Source organism: Lactuca saligna, chromosome 2 (assembly GCF_052625555.1).
Source record: "Lactuca saligna cultivar CGN05327 chromosome 2, ASM5262555v1, whole genome shotgun sequence".
Taxonomy (NCBI): Eukaryota; Viridiplantae; Streptophyta; class Magnoliopsida; order Asterales; family Asteraceae; genus Lactuca; species Lactuca saligna.
The window spans coordinates 58,949,537-58,972,942 of NC_136418.1; positions in this window are offsets into that span (position 1 = coordinate 58,949,537).

Genomic DNA, 23,406 nt, shown 5'->3' on the forward strand with positions numbered 1-23,406 from the left:
TGTAGCTAGCAGCAAGGTGTGGGGTGTCAATACCAATATAGATCTATATACAACTATCACGCTCTCCCTACAAGAGACTCATGTTATAACTTACAAGAATTTTAACCCGTACTCTAAGAGTACAATGAAGTAGTAACTCACAATTTTCGTTAACGAGTTTATGTGTGGTGTAAATGTAAAGCCTTTTCTGTGGTGGAATTGAATCCCCTCTATGTAGTATCTTTGTAATGTAAAATCCTTAAACTATACCTATTATAGTTTATTTTATGTGTTTGATGTGAATGAAAACCTTTATCATGAATGTCTAATTCTTGTTTATGATGTTAAAATAATAAGAAATACATTCAACATTTAGAAACTTAATGTTGTACACTTTTCTCAAGATGTTACAAAGTGTTATTAATATTGTAAACTGTTCAACTAATTTTAAAATTTTCTCCACTGTTTTAGAAAAATCACAGAAAAATCATAAACAATTGAAAACTTAATCCGTAAACTATAAGTTTTTAGAAATCTTCTCTAGTTTGCGAATAATTTTTATTATGATTTTTAGTCACTTCTAACTTATGTGAAAATGTCCATAATCACAGACTGGTCCGAAATGTTTCTGAAACGATGAACAGTTTTGTAAAAATTACCACAAACTGTAGAAAAATCTTATGGAGATGTGCAAGTAGTCATTTTAAAGTTATGAACCTTAACTATTTGCACCTTGAACAGGTTTGAAAACTAAAAAGCTTAAGATGTTCAAAACAGTTCGTGATTGAGACCCAACTGTTATGTGAAAAGCTGAAATATGAGTTTAAGTTATATTAAGGTGATTTAACTTGTATTCCCCCCTAAAACTTGAAGAAAACATAAAAATGTAGGGGTATGAACTCACCTTGAGTGATTTCGTGGGATTGATGTTGAAGAAAATAAGTTTCCAAGTTAAGAACACATGGAAGTTGCTGGAAGATTTGAAGATCCTAAGAACAAATATGTCGATATTTGTGTAAGAAATCCATGATTTGGATGAAGGGTTGTAGAATATTCAAGTGTAGGATGAAGATACTTACCAAAGGTGGAGGAAAATCTAAGGATCTTCCTTGGAATTTCGAGTTTTTGGAGAGATAATGTGAGAGAGAAATGAGTTAGATTTTGGTGGAAGTGAATGAGTTCTTTATAGGATGTGAGAGGTGTATTGACTTTTTGGGTGAGTTTTTGATTAAGGATACTTGTTGAAGAAGGGTGAGAGTACAATTGATAGACTAGGGCTGATGGCAATAGTGACATAAAGCATGAATAGTGACGTGGAGGTGTCATAACTTTATTGGAAAAGTCAAAGAACACCTTTATGTACCTTGACCTTGTCCTCAACAATAGTGGGTATTTTATCTTAGAAATCTTTAGGATATGCATAACTTATGATCTTAGAGGGTTCAACCGAGATGCAAGGAGCCGAACTCGAAGGTGACTTCAGTTTTAAGAGTAGGTTCAGTTCTAATATAGGGGTTTCGGTTCTATAAGAGACTTCGGTCCTTAAGGGCTATTTTTCAAATAAACTTCCCGTTTTGAGTGATTTTTGACCATGTTAAGGGTCGGGATGTACCGAATGATTATAAAAAGTTGAAAGGGGTTTCAAGAGAGATTTGGGTAGAGTGAGAGATATTGAGAGAGACATCGTTTGCGACCTCTATTAGCGTTTAGCCTGGTAATGTAAGGCTCGTAAACCCCGTTATGCCTTGTTATGAGTGTTTTATGCCCCCAAAGGGTATGTATTAGTGTTCTATCGAGTAGTTCAATCACTTACGCTGATTTGGGTTTAGATTTTCTGAACAGGTGAAAATTCTATGTGATACTTTCCATTAAGATAGTGAGTTATATTGTAGTAAACATAATGTAAAGCCTAGTATACGAGGGTTAGTTTAGTTGACCGGTTAGACTTGTTGACTTTATTTGAATTTGACTTGAGCAGAATTTAACGGTTGTCACATCATCCCCCCGTTAGAAGGAATTTTGTCCAAAAATTAGTGTTTCGATTGGGACTTCCAGAGTTGGGGAAAAGATGCGGCCATTTTTATTTCATCTAATCTTCGCGTTCCCAGGTGAACTTGGGTCCTCGTTTAGCATTCCAACAACCCTTCACAATAGGGATGTGACTTTGTTTCGTTGTTTTGATCTCTCGGTCCATGATTTCAACCGATTCTTCTACGAAGTGGAGACTCTCGTTGAGTTCGATTTTGTTGAGTGGGATCACAAGAGTCTCGTCGGACAGACACTTCTTTAGGTTTGATACGTGGAAGGTCGGGTGTATATTATTAAGCTCTTGTGGTAGTGGAAGTTTGTATGCAACAGGGGCAATCCTGGCAAGGATTTTGAATGGCCCGATGTACCTTGGATTTATTTTCCCACGTTTACCAAAGCGTATCATATCTTAGACTCAGCGAGTTGGATAAACAACTCGGTGAGTCCTATGAAGATTGTCTGGTACTCGACGAGGTGTACTTCAAACTCGGCGAGTCATATGAACTGTTACTGAGTGAGAGGGGTGTAAGTGTTGAAGGTCCAGCCTTTCGTATCTGCACGTGGAATTTCCAATTTAGCGTGTAGCAATAGCCTGAGAAACCCAAATCCTCAAAAAGAATGCTCTGGTGAGGATTTGAAAGCGAGTAGGAGATCTGCTCGTGGGGACTTGGCGAGTCGGATCGCGAGTCGGTCCAATCGTCCCAAGTAGTGATTTAGGGGTCACTCAATGAGTGGGAAGAGGGTCTTGACTAGTAGGACTGGGCTAGTAGGATAGGGACTCGGCGAGTATATGCCATGACTCGGTGAGTCCAGTCAACTGGAAGTTGACTTTGACCAAGGAGTTGACCTTGGACCAGGGGTGGGTCAATCATTTGACTCAAGGGTATTTATTAGTGTCTAATCTATGTTTATGATTATAGTCGACGGATTACCAGTTCAGCAGTCAGGCGCTTAGCAAACAGACTTTCAGCAGCTACTTTCGAGGTGAGTTACCTTCTAGTAGCAGTGGGTCTACGACCACGATGCCAGCCCACCAGTAGGAGTTGTATGATTAGATGATTGACTCTGTGATATTCATCTAGAGTTGCTACTACATGTGTTATGTTTATGTGCTAGTATGATATGATGCTATGTGCTAGTGACAGTAGGGGAGATAGTCCCCACATTACCGGTCGATAGGGCCGAAGGGGTAGTCATCCCTAGCCATGCTAGATAGATTATGCGATATGAGCTATGTGGTAGTAGTAGGGGGTGAAATAGTCCCCAGCATCCGATCGAGAGGACCGAAGGGGAGACCAGCACCCAGATATGCTAGTCAGTATCCGATCGAGAGGACCGAAGGGGAGGACAGCACCCAGATATGCTAGTCAGTATCCGGTGGAGAGGACCGAAGGGGTAGGTCGGGCATCCAGATATGTCTGACAATATATGTATGTTATGTGGTTATATGGTATGTGGTACAGTGGGGGAACTCACTAAGCTTCGTGCTTATGGTTTTCAGTTGTTGTTTCAGGTACCTCTTCAGTCAAGGGGAAGGAGCTGGCGCGGTAGCGGCTCATCACACACACGCTCTTTGTTTTCCGCACTATGAGATATTCTGGGATTTGTACTCTGAAATTATTATGTTTTACGTTTTCGATTACAGTTAAGAGACATATTTTTATTAAATTATATGATCGTATGATAGTTTGTTACAAACGTTTTTCAAATCACGTAATTAAAATGAAAATTTTAGCCTGTACTTTTGGGATGTTACAAGTTGGTATTATAGCCCTGGTTTGTGAGATTCGGACAAACCTTCGGGGGTGTCTGGACTCAAATCGAGGGAATAAAAGAATTTTCTAAGAAAATGATTTTCCAAAAAGGTAAATTAAAGAGTTTTGGGAAAAATACGAAGTGTGTGATGTGCGCGACCGGCCGAGCTCAAGTAAGTATACCCTAAAGTACCCATATAGTGTTATGTTATGTTTAACAGGTTCAGTAGAACAGCATGTTAGAATAAGAATAAGGATCTAGGAGTGATGCTTTATGTGACTGCTTTATGTGCTTCAGCTTATGTGAATTGCATGGTAGTATTGAGTAGACAGCAGTAGGGTAGCCTGTCTAGGTTATGCCTAACAGTATGAGTTTGGCATTGTATGCTAGTTCAGTTTCTTTCTATGGGAATGGAATTTCTTGAGATTGTTCCCTTTGTCCTAATGTTGCATGCTTTGTGATTTGTGGGACTCTGAGTGATGGGAGTTAGCCATTAGGTGAATACGTCACGCCACATGTGATCAGGATTAAATAATCTTAGAGTGTTGGATTTGACCCTATTGCGCAGCTCTTGTTTGAGTCTAACCATTGTAGGGACGAGTCTGTTACTCAAAGGATTATCTGAGCCTCATCACATGTGATGGTATTCAGGTAATGGCTAATTGGCATTACAAGTAGGCTTTCAGCAGCTAAGGACCGGGTAGGATGGAGTCATAGATTTCCCTAGGGCAAGCCTAGGATGAGTATAACAGTGATTAGCAGTAGTGAAAGGGAACTAGTGGAGTTAAGGTAGTCCTTGAAGAAGGTACGGATAGATGTGGAAGGTAGTATGGGCCCGTACTATTGAAAGCATAGGATCCATACCCGAACTAAGGAAGTCCAAGACAAGACCGGGGAACTTATTGTGGGTATGATCCCTCAAGGGGTATTAGTATCTCTAAAGGGTATTATTTATGTATTGTAGAATGGTGGTACTACGATCGAGGCCGACAGTTGGCAGTTCAGGAGAGGGATCGGGTTCGAGATCAGGTTCCGAGCCAGTAGATGACGGGCTACGCGAGTTCATCGCATCAAAGATCACCAGAGGCACACTTGAGTCGACCCCCATCATCTTCGGGTAGATCGAGGAGGGGATAGTTGAGTTGATGGAGGATGGCCTCAGGGCGTTCAGGAGCGACATGGCATCTGGCCAGTTAGAATCTCGCACGTTGTCCTTTAAGGACTTCAAGGGCAGTGGTGCGCCAGATTTTCACGGGGCGAAGGACCCCATAGCTACCAAGCGAAGGATTGCAGACATTGAGTCTCCACAGTTGACTAGCTTCAGCCCTGAGGGGTGGATGGTGAGATTTGCAGCAGGATGCTTGAGAGATCGAGCTAGGGATTGGTGAGAGTCTGTTGGTGACTCGTTGGCAGCCTCGGCTACCGAGTTTTGTAGTCTGGAAAGATTTCAACTTTGCAAGATCACATAAGCAACAATATAACAGATTACAAGACTTGGCTCTGATACCACTGTTGGCTTTTGAGCATTCTAACTGTAGCACCTGGTTCTTGCTACGTATTTCCTTTTATTAATTATTTAAATATCTTGCATTTGGCCTTGGATTCGGCGAGTTGAAGGACCGACTCGCCGAGTAGAAGTGAAATGGACATGAGAGTTAAGTGGCTGACTCGGCGAGTCAGAGACCAGTCTCGACGAGTCCATGTTGTTTGGAAAAAAACCCTAATCCGAGGGTTTGCACCCAATATAAACACCTTAACTCAGCCTCCTTCGTCCTTATTGCTTCCAGAAACCCTCCATAGCAAACCCTAGTCGAGTGTGTAAAGATCTAAGGGCATTTGTGGTGATTTTGGTGGTTTTGTTCACAAAGAAGAAGGAAGAGCATAGAAGGATCAAGAGGAGACTGAAGGATTCGTGTTTGGGACATCGTTTGTAGTCTTTGAAAAGTATAAAGTCTATACCTTGCCTGTTTATTTGTTAGATCCATTTTTGGGGAAGATTTAGGGATTTTAAGCGATATGAGGTGACTAACATGATTGCAAACATGGTTGGGGGTCAAAACATCAGATCTAGCACTTGGGGAGAGTCACAAGGAAGATTTGGGTTGCTTTTGCACTCAAGGAAGGTCCCATGCATTATAAGAGCCTTTTTAGGGACTTTTAGGCTCAAAAGTCCCATACATGCACGTGAAGTTCGTAACTTTACTTGCTAGCTCGAGCTTAGGGGCTTGGATCTATCATTTGGACAAGTGTTGTACACCAGAAATCGAGAAATGGGACTTGGAAATCATCGACTTGGCGAGTTGTTCTTGGGACTCAGTGACTCCAAGGCTAGACTTCCCTTTTCTGTTATGGGTCATGGAGACCTAATTGTATGCAAGAAAGGTTTAGAAGGTCCCGGGGAGTGCCCAACGTTTTGGACTAAGCGAGTCCAAGGCAATCTCATTAAGATTGAAGATGAACTCGACGAGTTGTTCATACAACTTGATGAGTCAAGGTCAGGTATTGTTCATCAGATGAGGGTGAACTCGAAAAGTTGTTCATACAACTCGGCGAGTAGGATGAAGGATTATTCGAAGTTCTTATAAGAAGAGGAACTCGGTGAGTCATCGCCAAACTGGACGATTCGAGTCGTGGATATGGATAGGTAAATGGATAGGGACTCGACGAGTTAACGACCCAACTCAGCTAGTCCGGTCAACTTGAAGTTGACTCTGACTTGGACTTGGTTGAGGGTAAAATAGTCCTTTTACCCTAAGAATAGATATTAGTTTTGACTGAGTGATTTGTGGGGATTGTAGCCAGAGGATTCTCGGAGCAGCAGCAGACAGAGATTTCCCACACAGATTACCAGCAGCTACTTGATCGAGGTGAGTTACCTTCTAGTAACGGTGGGTCTAAAGCCACAATACCAACCCACCAGTAGGAGTCGTATGTTAGATGATTGTCTTTGTGATATCATCTAGGTTGCTACTACCTGATATTTTATATGCGATAGTAGTAGAGTTCGGTTGTTAGGATCGAAGGGTAGGTCAGGCACCCCAGATATGTCTGACAATATGTGATGATACGTTTATAGGATGGCATGATACGTTATATGTGATAGTGGTAGTAGAAGGGGGAACAGTCTCCAAGTTCGGTTGTTAGGACCGAAGGGTAGTTCGGACAGCCTAGATATCTATGATAATATGTTATGTTATGATATATGTGATAGTAGCAGTAGGGTGTGGAATAGTCCCCGAGGGTCGGTTGTTAGGACCGACGGGTAGGTCAGCACCGTAGAATGGCTTGGCAGAGGTGGGTCGGCACCCCGAAATGGTCGTACAGGTAGGTCGACACCCCAGAATGGCCGTACAGAGTAGGTCGGGCACCCCAGAATTACCCGGCAGTATGTATGGTATTTGGTATGATGGGGGAACTCACTAAGATTCGTGCTTACAGTTTACAGTTTTGGTTTCAGGTACCTCTTTAGCAAAGGGGAAGGAGCAAGTGTGGTAGCAGCACATCATACACACACTCATTGTTATCCGTACTATGGATATTTTGGGATTTTACTCTAACATATTACTATTTTTATGACTTGGGTTTCAGACATGTTACTTTCTTTTATGAGACGATGAGATTTTATAGTAATTACTTATGAATGTTTTACGAGTCAGTTAAATTAAAATTGAAATTTTTGGACTTGAAAATTGGGTCGTTACAAGTTGGTATCAGAGCCCTGGTTTGAGGGATTCGGACACACCTTCAGGGGGTGTCTGGACTCAAATCAAGGGATTAAAAGATTTTTACAAGAAAATGGTTTTCTAAAAAATAAGACATAAGAGTTTTGAGAAAGAACAAGTGTGTGATGTGCGCGACCGGCCGAGCTCAAGTAAGTATTACCTAAAGGACCCATACAATGTTTAGATTATGTTTATCAGTTTCAGTAGAATAGCATGCTAGAATAAGACTAAGGGTCTACAAATGATGCCTTATGTGCCTGCTTTATTTGCTTCAGCTTATGAGAATTTCATGCTAGTATTGAGTAGACAACAGTAGGGTAGCATGTTTAGGTTGTGCCTGATAGTATGAGCTTAGCATTATATGCTAGTACAATTTCTCACTAGGAGAACAGATTTGATTGAGATTTCTCCCTTTTTGTCTGAATGTTGCTTGCTTTGTGCTTTGTGAGGCTTGGAGTGATGGGAGTTAGCTCTTAGGTGAATACGTTAAATCACATGTGATCAGGGTTGAATAATCTCAGAGTGAGGGATTTGACCTTATTGCGTAGCTCTTGTTTGAGTCCTAACCGTTGTAGGGGTGAGTCCCTTACTCGAAGGAATTATCCGAGCCTCGTTGCATGTGATTGTATTCAGGTAATGGCTAATTGGCATTACAAAGGTGCCTTCAGCAGCTAAGGACTGGTTTGGGTAGAGTCAGAGGTTCCCTAGGGTAAGCCTATGATGAGGATAGCAGTGATCAGCAGTGGTAATAGGGACCTATTGGAGTCGAGGCAGTCCTTGAGGAAGGTACGGATAGATGTGGAAGGTAGTATGGGCCCGTGCTACTGAAAGTAGAGGATCTGTATCCAAATTGAGGAGGGCTGAGACAAGACCGGGGAATTTGTAGTAGATGTGATCCCTCTAGAGGTATCAATATCAGTAACGGTTGTCTGTATGTATTGCAGAATGGTGGTAGTGCGACAGAGGCCAGTAGTTGGCACTTCAGGAGAGGGATCAGGTTCGGGTTTAGGCTCCAAACCAGTGGATGAGAAGCTCCGTGAGTTCATTGCATCAAAGATCACAGAGGCATCCTCAAGTGGACCCCCATCATTTTCGGGTTGATCAAGGAAGGGATTGTTGAGCTGATGGAGGATCGCCTCAGGGCGTTCAGGAGTGACATGGCGCCTGGCCAGTCAGGATCCCGTACACTATCCTTTAAGGACTTCTGGAGCATTAGTGCGTCATATTTCCATGGGGCGAAGGACCCCATTGCTCCCAGACGATGGATTGAAGACATTGAGTCTGCGCAGCTGACCAGCTTTTACCCCTAGGGGTCGAAGATACGATTTGCAGCAGGGTGTCTAAAGGACCGGGCTAAGTATTGATGGGAGTCGATTGTTGACTCTCTGGGAGCCTCGGTCGTTGAGGCTATGACGTGGTCAAATTTTGTGACCCGGTTCTGAGCAGAGTTTGCACTAGCTGTAGAGCTTCAACAGTTGGCCAGGGAATTTTTGGACATGAGGAAGACTACAGAGACTGTGGCGAAAATCACCGCCAAGTTCCGGGAGAGGGCATTGTTGGTGCCCCAGTATGCAGGGGATTAGGATATGAGGAGGACCCACTACCATGACATGTTTCGAGCCGACATTCGGGAGCATGTTAATTTTTCAGCTTGCCCTACCCTGGATTCCATGATTGTCATGGAAAGGGAGAGGGATATTGATCTGGAGCATGTCTAGAAGAGGAAGGTAGAGGAGGGGAAGACGACTGATGCTTCGAGGAAGAAGCCCAATGGATCAGATGGTAGGCCGAAAGGACAGTCAGGACAGGGTCGCTGCAGGAAATGCAGTAGGCCACATAAGGAGGCATGTATATTGGGATCGTCGGGCTGCTATAAGTGCGGCAAGACGAGGCACTTCAGCAGGAATTGTACTGCCCCTGCCCCAGTTATTCAGACGTCTGAGTTGTTGTGTTTCCATTACAACTAGAGGGGCCACAAGAAGGTCAACTACCCCCAGTTGACAGTAGCAGCGCCGGTGAAGGCGCCAGCTCCAACGACCCTATGGATTACAGATGGTCGGCAGGGCAAGGTAGAGGCTCCAGTGGTGAGGAGTCGGGCATTCTAGTTGACTGCCGAGGAGGTACGTGCGGCACCCGATGTGGCGACAGGATCGTTCCATGTGAACGGCATCCCAAGACAGGTATTGTTTGATTCGGGTGCAACCCGATCATTCATCTCTCTTGCACTTAGCAAGAACTTTCCTGAGCCTTCGGGCATGTTGGATTGCCCTTTAGAGGTAGAGATTGTTGATGACCGATCGGTGCGAGCATCGGCAGTATTCCGAGATAGAGCGCTATCTGGTTGACCTGGTTCCTATTCCGTTAAGAGGGAACAAGGTGATTATAGGAATGGACTGGTTGAGCCCCAATGGGGCAGTGATAGATTGCACACAGCAGCTGGTGCGGATCAGGACCCCAAGTGGGGGAGAGTTGGTAGTTTAGGGTAAGAGGCCACAGCAAGGACCAGCTGTATGTTCAACAGTGAGAGCTAGGTGTTACCTTCAGTAGGGTTGCGCAGGATATGTCGCTTATGTCATGGACACCCGAGAGGCAGATAAGGCGACAGTGGGCGATGTGCCCATGGTGCGAGAGTTTATGGATGTATTCCCCGAGGAGTTTCCAGGGATACCTCCAGAGAGGAAAGTGGAGTTTAGGATCGACCTAGTCCATGGTGCGGCTTCGATAAGGCACCGTATCGTTTGCCTCCTCCTGAGATGAAGGATTTGTCTACACAGTTGCATGATCTGTTAGACAAAGGATTCATTAGACCAAGTAGTTCTCCCTGGGGAGCCCCGATTCCGTTTGTGAAGAAGAAGGATCAGTCACATCGGATGTGTATAGATTATCGGGAGCTGAACAAGGTGACTGTGAAGAACTGTTACCCACTCCCGAGGATTGATGACCTCTTTGACCAGCTATAGGGATCATCTTGGTTCTCCAAGATTGATCTGCGTTCAGGATATCATCAGATGAGGGTCAGAGAGGAGGATGTACAGAAGACCGCGTTTCGGACATGTTGTGGCCACTACGAGTTTGTGGTGATGCCCTTCGAGATCACCAATGCTCCTATCGCATTCATGGACCACATGAACCGCGTGTGTAGACCGATGTTAGACCGGTCTGTGATAGTGTTTATTGATGACATTTTGGTTTACTCCAGGATGAAGGAAGAACACGAGGAGCATCTTCGAGAGGTTCTTGAGACCTTGAGGAGGGATAAATTGTATGGTAAGTTCTCCAAGTGTGAGTTCTGGTTGCGCGAGGTGCAGTTCCTTAGGAATCTTGTTAACCACGATGGAATTTTAGTGGACCCGGCCAAAGTAGAGCCTGTGATGAGATGGGAGGTTCCGAAGTCTCCATATGAGATTCGGAGTTTCCTAGGATTAGTCGGCTACTATCGGAGGTTCATCCAGGATTTCTCCAAGATAATCGTACCCCTGACCAGGCTAACAAGGAAGAATGTGGTCTTTCGTTGGGGGCCTGAGCAGCAGGCCGTATTCTAGACTCTGAGACAGAGATTGTGCGAGGCGCCAATCTTAGCCTTGCTAGAGGGCATGGAGGATTTTGTTGTTACTTCGATGCGTCCATCTCAGGTTTGGGCACAATGCTGATGCAGAGAGGGCATGTCATCGCCTACGCGTCAAGGCAGTTGAAGCCTGACGAGGCGAATTACCCGATGTATGCTTTGGAGTTGGGGGCTGTTGTGGTCGCCCTCAAGATTTGGCAACATTACCTCTATGGGGTTCGTTGTACCATTTACACAGACCACAAGAGTTTGAGGTACCTCATAGATCAGTCGAATCTGAACATGAGGCAGCGTAGTTGGATGGATGTGGTAAAAGATTACGACTGCGAGATCCTTTACCATCCGGGGAAGGCCAATGTGGTGGCCGACTCGCTTAGCCGCAAGGCAGCCCCGATCAAGGATATCTGTCTGAGGATGACAGGGGTGACTTCGCTATTGGAACGGATTCGGGAGGCCTAGCAGGAGGCCATGAAGGAGGAAAATCGAAAGAGCGAGCGGATAGTGGGGCATGTTTCCTCCTTCGACTATGTCAATCAAGGATTACTGACACTACACCGTAGGGTGTGGGTGCCATACCACGGGGGTGTGCACCAGGTTTTGATGGAGGATGTGTACAAATCTCAATTCTCCATTCATCCCGGGGGCGACGAAGATGTATAGGGATATTCGTCTGGAATATTGGTGGCCCTGCATGAAGCGGGATGTGGCATGGTACGTGGAGCAATGCTTGATCTGTTGGAAGGTACGGGCCGAGCATCAGAGACCACACAGTAAGACGCAGCCGTTGGATATCCCACTATGGAAATGGGAAGACCTCACGATGGATTTTATCACAAAGCTTCTCAGGACAGCGCAGGGAGTGGATTCGATCTTGGTCATCGTCAACCGATTGACCAAGACCGCCCATTTTATCCCGATTCAGGAGAGCATCTCGGCCTAGAAGTTGGCCGACATCTATATCAGAGAGGTGGTGTCGCGACACGTGGTGCCAGTTTCGGTGATTTTAGATAGGAATGTGCAGTTCACTTACAGGTTTTGGAAGAAGTTTCATGATTACCTAGGTACTCGTCTGTATTTTAGCACTGCCTTTCACCCGCAGACAGATGGTCAGAGCAAGCGGACCATCCAGACTCTGGAAGATATGCTGCAAGCATGCGTGTTAGATTTTGGAGGTAGTTAGGATACCTACCTTCCATTGGTAGAGTTCTCCTATAACAATAGCTATCACACGAGCATCGACCGCCCTCCGTTCCAGATGCTGTATGGGAGGAGGTGCAGGAACCCAATATGTTGGGGCGATTTTGGCCAGAGGGTAATAGGGAGCACTGAAGTAGTGCTCAAGACGACAGAGAGGATTCAACAAGTCCGGAGCAAGCTTCAGACTGCGCAGAGTCGGCAGAAAATTTATGCCGATAAGTGCCAATATGATCTGGAGTTCCAGGTCGGGTATATGGTTCTCCTGAAGGTGTCTCCATGGAAGGGCGTTATCCGATTCAGGAAACGGGGCAAGTTGAGCCCAAGGTACATTGGACTGTTTAGGGTTATAGCTCGGGTGGGCAAGGTGGCATATAGGCTGGATCTGCCAGCCAAACTCAGTCAGATACATAGCACTTTCCATGTTTCTCAGATGCAAAAGTGCCTGTTAGACTACTCAGCATTGGTGCCCTTCGAGGACATTCAGGTTGATGATAGCCTGAATTACATCGAGCAGCCTGTAGTAATCCTCGACCAGAATTTTAAGGATTTGAGGAACAAGAGAGTGGAGCTCGTGAAGGTGCAATGGCAGCACCGGAAGGGCTCGAAATGGACTTGGGAGCAGGTGGACGAGATGATGGACCATTACCCAGAGTTGTTTTAGGAGCGAGCAGCAGACTTCAAGGACGAAGTCTAAAATAAGTGGGGGAGATTCGTAGCACCTGGTTCTTGGTACTTATTTCCTTTGATTAACTATTTAAATATCTTTCATTTGGCCTTGGACTCGGCGAGTTGAAGGACCGACTCGCCGAGAAGAAGCGAAATGGACACGGGAGTTAAGTGGCTGACTCGGCGAGTTAGAGATCAGACTCGACGAGTCCATGTTGCCTGGACAAAAACCCCAATCCGAGGGTTTGCACCCTATATAAGCACCTTAACATAGTCTCCTTCGTCCCTATTGCTTCCAGAAACACTCCATAGCAAACCCTAGTTGAGTGTGTAAAGATCTAAGGGAATTTGTTGTGATTTTGGTGGTTTTGTTCACAAGGAAGAAGGAAGAGCATAGAAGGATCAAGAGGAGACTGAAGGATTCGTGTTTGGGACATCATTTGCAGTCTTCGAAAGGTATAAAGTCTATACCTTGCCTGTTTATTTCTTAGATCCATTTTTGGGGAAGATTTAGGGCTTTTAAGCCATATGAGGTGACCAACCATGATTGCAAACATGGCCGGGGGTGAAAACTACGGATCTAGCACTTAAGGAGAGTCATAAGGTAGATTTGGGTTGCTTTAGCACTCAAGGAAGGCCCCATGCATTATAAGAGCCATTTTAGGGCCTTTTAGGCTCAAAAGTCCCATGCATGCACGTAAAGTTCGTAACTTTACATGCTAGATCGAACTTAGGGGCTTCGATCTATCATTTGGACAAGTGTTGTACACCAGAAATCGAGAAATGTGACTTGGACAACATCGACTCGTCGAGTCGTGCTTGGGACTCGGCGAGTCCGAGGCTACACTTACCTTTTCTGTTATGGGTCGTGGAGACCTAGTTGTATGCTAGAAAGGTTTAAAAGGTCCCGAGGAGTGACCCAACATTTTGGACTAAGCCATAGTCCTGGAGTTCATGGGACTCAACGAGTGCTAGAACAGACTTGGCGAGTCCAAGGCAATCTCCTTAAGACTGATGATGAACTCGAAGAGTTTTTCATACAACTCGGTGAGTCGAGGGCAGGACTTGTTCATCATATGAGGGTGAACTCAAAGAGTCTTTCATACAACTCGGCGAGTCGGATGAAGGATCATTCGAAGTTCTTATGAGAAGAGGAACTCATCGAGTGATCGCCAACTCGACGAGTCGAGTCGTGGATAGGGATGGGTAAAGGGATAGGGACTCGACGAGTTGACGGCCCAACTCGGCTAGTTCGGTCAACTTGAAGTTGACTTTGACTTGGACTTGGTTGAGGGTAAAATAGTCCTTTTACTCTAAGAATATATATCAGTTTTGATTAAGTGTTTTGTGGGGATTGTAGTCGGAGGATTCCCGGAGCAGTAGTAGACAGAGGTTTCCCATGCAAATTACTAGCAGCTACTTGATCGAGGTGAGTTACCTTCTAGTAGCGGTTGGTCTAAGGCCACAATGTCGGCCCACCAATAGGAGTCGTATGTTAGATGATTGTCTTTATGATATCATCTAGGTTGCTACTACTTGATATGTTATATGCGATAATAGTAGAGTTCTGTTGTTAGGACCGAAGGGTAGGTCAGGCACCCCTGATATTTCTGACAATATGTGATGATATGTTTATAGGCTGGCATGATATGTTATATGTGATAGTGGTAGTAGAAGGGGGAACAGTCCCCAAGTTCGGTTTTTTGGACCGAAGGGTAGTTCAGACACCCCAGATATGTCTGATAATATGTTATGTTATGATATATGTGATAGTAGCAGTAGGGGTGGAATAGTCCCTGAGGTGCGGTTGTTAGGACCGACGCGTAGGTCAGCACCCTAGAATGGTTTGGCACGGGTAGATCGGTACCCCAAAATGGTTGTACAGGTAGGTCGGCACCCTAGAATGGTCGTATCGGGTAGGTTGGGCACCCCAGAATTGCCCGGAAGTATATATGTTATGTGATTGTATGGTATGTGGTACGATGGGGGAACTCACTAAGCTTCATTCTTACAGTTTACAGTTTTGGTTTCAGGTACCTCTTTAGCGAAGGGGATGGAGCTGGCGTGGTAGCGGCACATCATACACACACTCATTGTTTTCCGCACTATGGATATTCTGTGATTGTACTCTGATATATTACTATTTTTAATACTTGGGTTTCAGACAAGTTACTTTGTTTTATGATACGATGAGATTTTACAGTAATTACTTATGAATGCTTTACGAGTCAGTAAAATTAAAGATGAAATTTTTGGACTTGAAAATTGGGTCGTTACACTAACACTCCTATGGTACATGCAACCTTAAATACCTTGGATCTATGTTTTCTCTATTATACATGCAAATATGAACTTTCCAAGGTATTACCCTAACTAGCATACATTTCTCATGTACTTGTATAACAAAAGTAGATAGAATACATACCTTATTGATGTAGCTTGATTCCATGGAGCTCAAGAGCCTAGTACCCCAAGTGTGACATCTCAAATGGTTCACACAACATCAAGAACATCTTGGAATAACCATGAGAGAAGATATGAGTTAGAAATAGGCTTGCCCTCCTTATTCTACACTAGTGCCCATTTCACCAACCAATGGGGTCTTTATATAGTGTGGCTATTAGGGTTACACCATGTAACTCATGACATTACCCATTCCTTATGCTCCATGGATTTTAACCTTCGTGGAGTATCTATGGGTCATCCCATGGATATAGACCAACATAAGGAATCATGGATCATAAGCCCACATATATAAGAGTCAATGATTTACACAATCAATCCCCATATATTTAATTAGTCTCTTTTGATCACTAAATTAATTCCAAATTAATTCTTGATCAATACTAATTAAATAGCATGATTTCATATTAATATATTAGAACTTATAATATATTAATATGTCATAAATATCTTCTTCTCACAAAAGGTCTATCCAAATTGTTCTAATGCCATGCAACCCAAATGGACCATGCCGGGTCGGGTCAAATATATACCAATTATAGTTATGTACTTAGAGACTAATCCAACAACTATATCGCTGGTAAAATAAAAATTCCAACGTTGTGGCGTTCTATCATTGCCTACTTTTTTTCATACTATGGCATCGTATCTTTCATCATACTACGACATCTTTCATTACTCTTTGTTAACCAATGTATGATAATATAAAAATAGATATACGTTTTAATCCGAAACTTTAATATATTTACAATCTACATAAAAATGACTAAAGGAAAAAATATATTTCAAAATATGTTCATGATATTCATTAAGAAAACGAAATCCAAATAACTTACATTACATATACATAAAGGTATATGATGCGACCTGGCTCCGAACCACCTACGGTGTGGAAGAAATCCTCCGTATCGGAACGTGAGAGGTCACACAAAAGAAGAGAATGCCAGTCGTCATCTGGGAGTAGGTACTGGAAAGACGCTTTGAAGGTCAAGTCAATTCTAAGAATATGAGAGGATATCGGAATGTATGACTGGAGTTGGGTTCACTTACCTCGTATGGACCAAGTGCTGATCCTTTTATATTGAGGATCCTCCTCGGTCCGTACGAGGGAAAGGGAATGTGTGCCACACCCCCAAACTAGAACTGCGATAACATTCGGGGGCAGAGGACGTCATGTACAATATCATAACAAATGAATAGTAAAGAAAGTACGCACAACCATCATATACATAATTGAAAAGTTTACATGATTGTAGTATTACATGTTTGCAACAGTCAATTACAGTATGTTGTTCAAAAGATTAACTAACGCCTGGGCGTAAGTCTTAAAAAGCAGTTGCTAACCTGATTTAATGATTCCCTGAGAATACAATTTATTTTAAGAAAAAGTGTCAACATTTAAGTTGGTGAGTTCACAAGAAGTTCATTTGAGTAATTGTATGCCATTTGAAAAGTCTGCGTTTGATTTCAAAAAATTCGATATTTTCTTAAGAATGATGTTGTAAAACCATAGTTGTATAAAATGAATGTATTTGAACCAGGAAAATCCTATATTTTCCTATAAGTGAGATGCAGTCTTAAATAATCAATAATGTAACATGTAAGCAAATATGGCATGCTAAAAACGAAGGTATTCGATATGGGTATTAGTCTGTTCTTGAGTTATTGCTTCCGTATTGTGAGTTTCTCATAACTATGCTAGACGGAGTACTGATGTTGACATTTGTCACCCCGGGGACTTTAGCTAACAGTCAGGGTGCGGGTTCGTCAGCCCCCTATAGATCTATACATAAATTCACACTCTCCCTCCAAGAGACTCTATGGGGACTTTCGTTTGGTACAAACAAAGCCATATGGCATCACATGATTGCTAACAATAAGTTCATGAGTAATACTATGAAAATCTTTTATATGAAAGGTTTATCCTTGATATGATGAATTTATACTTATAAATAAACATATTCCTTATTTCTAAAATGCCTTGTAACCCAAGGGGGTAAAGAAGTGTTTGCGAGGTGTATAGCAAAAGATTAACATTTTCACCGGATAATAATCGTCTGTTTACTTGTATTCTCCCCCTAAAAGTGTCTTAAAAAGCATTTAAAAGTGTTGTGATAGGGGTATGAACTCACCTGGTAGTTTGAAGAAGCTGAGACAAAAATCGAGCAGAACTTCGACTGGAGAAAGCTGATTTCTCGGGATTCTTGGAATCTCAGGAGCGTAAAACTTCCTTCCGAACTTGGATATGAAAACCGAGATTTCGGGATGGCTTCGAGGGGTTAAACACAGAATACCTGAGAGAAAAGTGGTAGAAATGAGCAAATAAACCCGGAGCCCTTGCACCCTTTTTATAGGGCTGAAACCCCCTCGTATGTTGGGCGTACTCCCTGGGTACGTTGGGCGTACTGGGTTGTCATCACATACATACTTTAGATGGGAGAGCTGTTGTCCGATGGGAGGGCCTGTTGATCGATGGGACGAGGCCCTTATCGCCTGGTACGTGGGGCATAATTCGATTTTCCATACTTCTAAATCAGGTAACTTTCGCCAATGAGCTCCGTTTTTCGTGTTCCTTATATCCACGTATAGGTGAGACTGTACTCTACAACATTCATTTAGACTCCGTCAGCTAATTTCATTTAGGTTGTGTTGGCTAAAATTCGTTTGATCTCTATTTCGAGTTTTTAGCTGGCTACTACTATATTTGAAACATAGAAAAGTAGTAACTTCTCCATACGAAGTCAGATTTGGATGTTCATTTTGTGTATACTCATGATTTAATGTTTTCTACGACTCTCATTTAGATACCTATGGCTAAAAAGTATTTTATTGGGATTTCGCGTTTTACACTCAACAGTATTTTACCGGTTTTGTTGTGGAATTTCGATTGGTCATAACTTCTTCGTTATAACTCGGATTTTAGCGTTGTTTATATTTATGAGAACCTTGAAACGATATTTACCACTTAATATAATCCATTTAGGATTCCGGAAGATTTTACTTTTGATGATATATATCCATTATTACAAAAATATAGGTCACAATACTTGACTTTAAGTCATTACATTGGTTGGAAATATCGGGTTTTCACACTGTGATCCCGACAGGATCCGTCGTTCTTATTGGGGGCTCTGCTCCACATTCGTGTTCGGCCCTCCGATTGGTTCAGGCAATTGTGCTCTGTCTGGGCATTTTTTACTCCTGGAGCCCATGTCTTTGGACTGTAGCTAAAAGAAAATTCTTGGTAAGGGTGAGCTTTCTATGCGATCGCTATGTGGGGGCTTGGGGTTGCACGAGTCGCTGGGTTGGTTCCTCGCTAGAGGCGCCTTGCTGTGACTCGCTCGTTTCTGGACCGCTCTGAGGGGCGTGTCATCAAGTCCCCTAGTCCAGTAGTCATAGTGTATGCTAGCTAGCTATGATGTTCTGGAATTAGCTATTAGCATGTGTCACGCCTTTATTCGGTTGATGATTCGTTTTCGGTCACGTGACGTTACGACGTGTATGTGGCGGTTACATCAGCCGTCTCAGGGATTTTCGCAGATCTCGCCCTTTTATCCTTTTATTACTCCAAACTGTTTCTTCTTTTACTTTCTATATTGCCTTTTCATTATCCTTCTTCTTCTATCTTTCTACTTTGTTATGGTTTCTACTCCAAGCTTGATCCCTACTTACGTCGAGTTTGACACTCTTCTGGAGGCTTATCGCCTCACCTCTACTGATGGGGTGAAGGTCCCGGTTTCTGGTTCGTTGATTACTCATCCTCCTCCCGGAAAGGTGGGTGCTTATTTGAAGACCTTTGATGCCGGCCTCCGTCTTCCGTTGACTGATTTCAAAGAGGAGATACTCCGGCGCTGTGGATGCAGTGTGCAGATGCTAACCCCTGGTGCAGTTCACAAAGTGGTTGCCTTGGAGATGATATGTCGTGGCAACGGTATTATCCCTGATTACATCGTTTTCAAGTACTTTTTAAGGTTTGTCGCCACCAATGACAAGTATACCTTCTCTGCTCATCGCGGGGGGGGGGGGTGGGGGGGTGTGGGGATAACCTTGTCCTTGATAGAAAACCTCCCAAAAACTGGAAGGAAAAATGGATGTGGGTTAACCAAGAGTTGCTTGGCTGTGACCATCCCTTCCGATACCATCCCCAAGTTGTTTCCTCATAACCAAGCAACTGCAGATCTCCTGCATTCTCTCCAAGTGGATGTCGACATCATGTTGGAGGTCATTCTTGCCGGAGTCGATATAATCCCCAACTGGTGTTCCCGGGGAGAAATGCCTGTCTTCTACTCTGTTTCTGATGGTAAGTTGTTGTTATTTCCCATCTCTTTTTCCTTCACTTTCTTCCCCCCTCGCCCTTCTTTTTTTCTTAAAAAGGGAGAAGAGGGGGAGAGCTCTCATTCATTGCTGCTTTTGTATGTTTGTTTTTTCCTTTTGCTTGGTAGGTTTCGAGTATTCAATCTCCATGGATTATGTTCTTCAGGGTTGCTACTAAGGGAAAACGGAACACTATGTGGTGCCACTATATGAAACTCTTCCTCCCCCAGCCGCTTCGCTGCTGCTGTTCCAGTACCTCCACACCCGCAGGGAGTTCCACTGCGTCTGGGAATGAGTGGTCCAGTGCCTGAGAATAGCTATGGACATATTGGGTGGCGTGTGATGCAACGCCGCAGCATCATGCGCTTGTTATCGGCTACTCCATCCATCCCAGGGGATGTGTTTGTTGGAGAAGGTGTCTATGTTCATAACTTATTTGGTATATACTTGACCCGACCACGCATGGTCCAGTTGGGTTGCACTTCGCCCGAACTGTTTATGGATAATATTATGAGAATTTTATACTTATGATTTATTAATATATTATAAGTTATAATATATTAATATGAATTCATGTTATTTAATTAGTGTTTTTTAGTCTTAAATTAATTGTGAATTAATTTAGTGATTAAAAAGAAGACTAATTAAATCATGGGCTATTATATTTATATGGTGTGGGCCAATACTAATTTGTTAATGGGCTAAGCTTATATGGAAGTCCATGGATGATCCATGGATCTTTTAACCCATGGATCCTTGGAAAGGAAAAGACATCGGTTATTAGGGTTTACCCTAATCACGCATGGTCCAGTTGGGTTGCACTTCGCCCGAACTGTTTATGGATAATATTATGAGAATTTTATACTTATGATTTATTAATATATTATAAGTTATAATATATTAATATGAATTCATGTTATTTAATTAGTGTTTTTTAGTCTTAAATTAATTGTGAATTAATTTAGTGATTAAAAAGAAGACTAATTAAATCATGGGCTATTATATTTATATGGTGTGGGCCAATACTAATTTGTTAATGGGCTAAGCTTATATGGAAGTCCATGGATGATCCATGGATCTTTTAACCCATGGATCCTTGGAAAGGAAAAGACATCGGTTATTAGGGTTTACCCTAATCATGTGCACTATATAAACATGCTTATGTTGCATGACATGGCACCCTAGTGTGTGTGAGAAGTGGTGGCCGATTCTAGAGCTAAAGTATACACTTTCATAAGTTTTCCAAGTTTGTGGTGATTTGTGATTTCCATTTGAGGCATTCACATTATTGGTGCTTGGCTCTCAAACTCCAAAGGAATCAACAATAACCAAAAGGTATGTAATTCATCTAGTTCTTTTATGTTTAAAAGTACCCCATGCAATGCTAGATAGGTTATAAACCTTGGAAAAAAAATTCATGTATTTTAGACAAACATAGATCCAAGCTTTATTAGGGTTGCAAGTACACTTAGGAAGTGTTAGAATGCTCAAAACCCAACAGTGGTATCAGAGCCTAGGCTTCTTTGTTGATACTTGATGAAAAATTGTGTTAAAATTGAAACTGTTATGCTGTCTGCATAGGGGACTCGCCGAGTCCAAGCGTATATTCAAACAACTCAGCGAGTAAGTTCGTGCACACGACGAGTTAATCATGCAGAATGCAGTTTTCGATTTTTGCTACTGGAAATGGACTAGAAACATTACCCTAAACTGTTTTGGTGTTTTAAAACTTGTTTTAGATGGTGTAATGTTTGTTCTAATCCATTTACAATAGCTTTTATCAAAATTTCATGCTTTGTATGTGTTCATATAATTCTAAATTGCTTTTATCAAAATTTCATGCTTTGTATGTGTTCATATAATTCTTGAAACTCTGATGATCATGTTCATGTTCTTATGAATTTAGAAGATGATAGGAATTATTTTCTGAATTGCTTATAACTAATTCTTGATCATTTATGTGTTTTAATGGAGTCCATAATTTGTCCTCAAGTTATGGAAATCCAAAGGTCACTTCTTTTAAACACACATTTAAAACACATAAGTTACATAAAAATGAAGAGTCTTCATTTTTATGAACCTTTAATTCATAAGTTATGAAATGAAAAGTTTTGAAAAGTTTCAAAACTTGCCCTTAAGTTTTGGAATTTGTAAAGGTACACACACTTTAATAAACTTTAATTCCAACCCTTAGAGTTTTAAAAGTTAAAATTCAACCCTTATACTATTTATAACATTAATGGTTATATATATATATATATATATATATATATATATATATATATATATATATATATATATATATATATATATATATATATATGTATAAGATCAAGTCATTTTACCATTAGTAGGCCTCATTCACGAAGTCGGTCTATAAGGGGGTATAAGGTTGTTGCCTATAAAATGACAACTTAATGGGTGTCCACTCTCACCCAGTGCTTCCTTGATCGGTGGAGGGTCGTTAGCCGAACAGGTAGGACAATGACTTTAAATTCTCATTAAAAGTATAATGATTATTACAAAGTAACTAAATATTTCTAAATTCCCAATCTTAGTTACTTTAGGAAAAATGTGAATATGGTGCTAACCCATAAAATTCGCACTTTGTACCTTACCAAGTCGTTGGTGGAGCGTGTGTGATTAACCGACACACTAACTTGGACTAGTAAGGATCACGAAGGGTGACTTAATGTTTATCATAGATCGGTGGAGCACGTGTGGTTAACCGGCACATTGATTAGGTGATAATATTAAGGGTACCAAGTGAATTGGTATGGTCATTCACACCTTGTTTTATGATCCTCGGCATCCCAGTCACAAAACTTGAAGGGCACAATTGAGATTGAAACATGCCATTGAAAAGTTCAATGAATGTCAAAAGAATCTAGGAATTTCAGATCCAATTAAAACCTAATAATTCATTTCTTTTTTCATGGTGGAAATTGGTGAATCGTCATTCACCTACCTTCGAGTATGTTATAGCTTATATTACGACATCCCTCTTGTAAGTTATAATATATTGTGTTGGGTCCTAGCCTTAATATTACATTTGGGTGTCTTATTAAGGACTCTTATATCTAATCTAAACTTGTTTTTCTTCTTTTCAAATATCTGCCAACAACAATGCTTCGGGCTCTAACCCTACTGGCTCTTTCTCTCTAATGAATCTTTGTGGCAGAGTCATCTTTGATGGTTCCAACTTCATGGATTGGATCCGGAAAATCAAGATGGTTACTCGTTACAAGGAGAAGGAATATGTCCTCGATAAGGAGTTAATAGAGCTTGATGAGTCTACTGCTACTCTTAAAGAGATCGCTAAATTCAAGACACATGAGAGAGATGCCACCAAGGTGGCATGCATCATGATGGCCACGATGACAGCCGAGCTCCAAAAGTCCTGTGAGGACTTCTACCCTTTTGAGATGCACCAAGACTTGATGGAAAGGTACCATCAAAGTGCTCGTCAGGAGCAATATGAAATAATGTCCTCCATAATAACAACCCACATGAAGGATGGTGAATCAATCACGGGCCACATGCAAAATATGTAAAGGTATGTGGACCGTTTGCTGAAGCTAAATGTGAACTTTCATGAGGAGTTGGCAATTGATATCATTTTGCACTCATTACCTTCTTGTTATGACCAATTTTGTATGACATACCACATGAACAAGGAGGAAGTTACTTTTAGCAACCTTCAGAGACTCGTAAAGA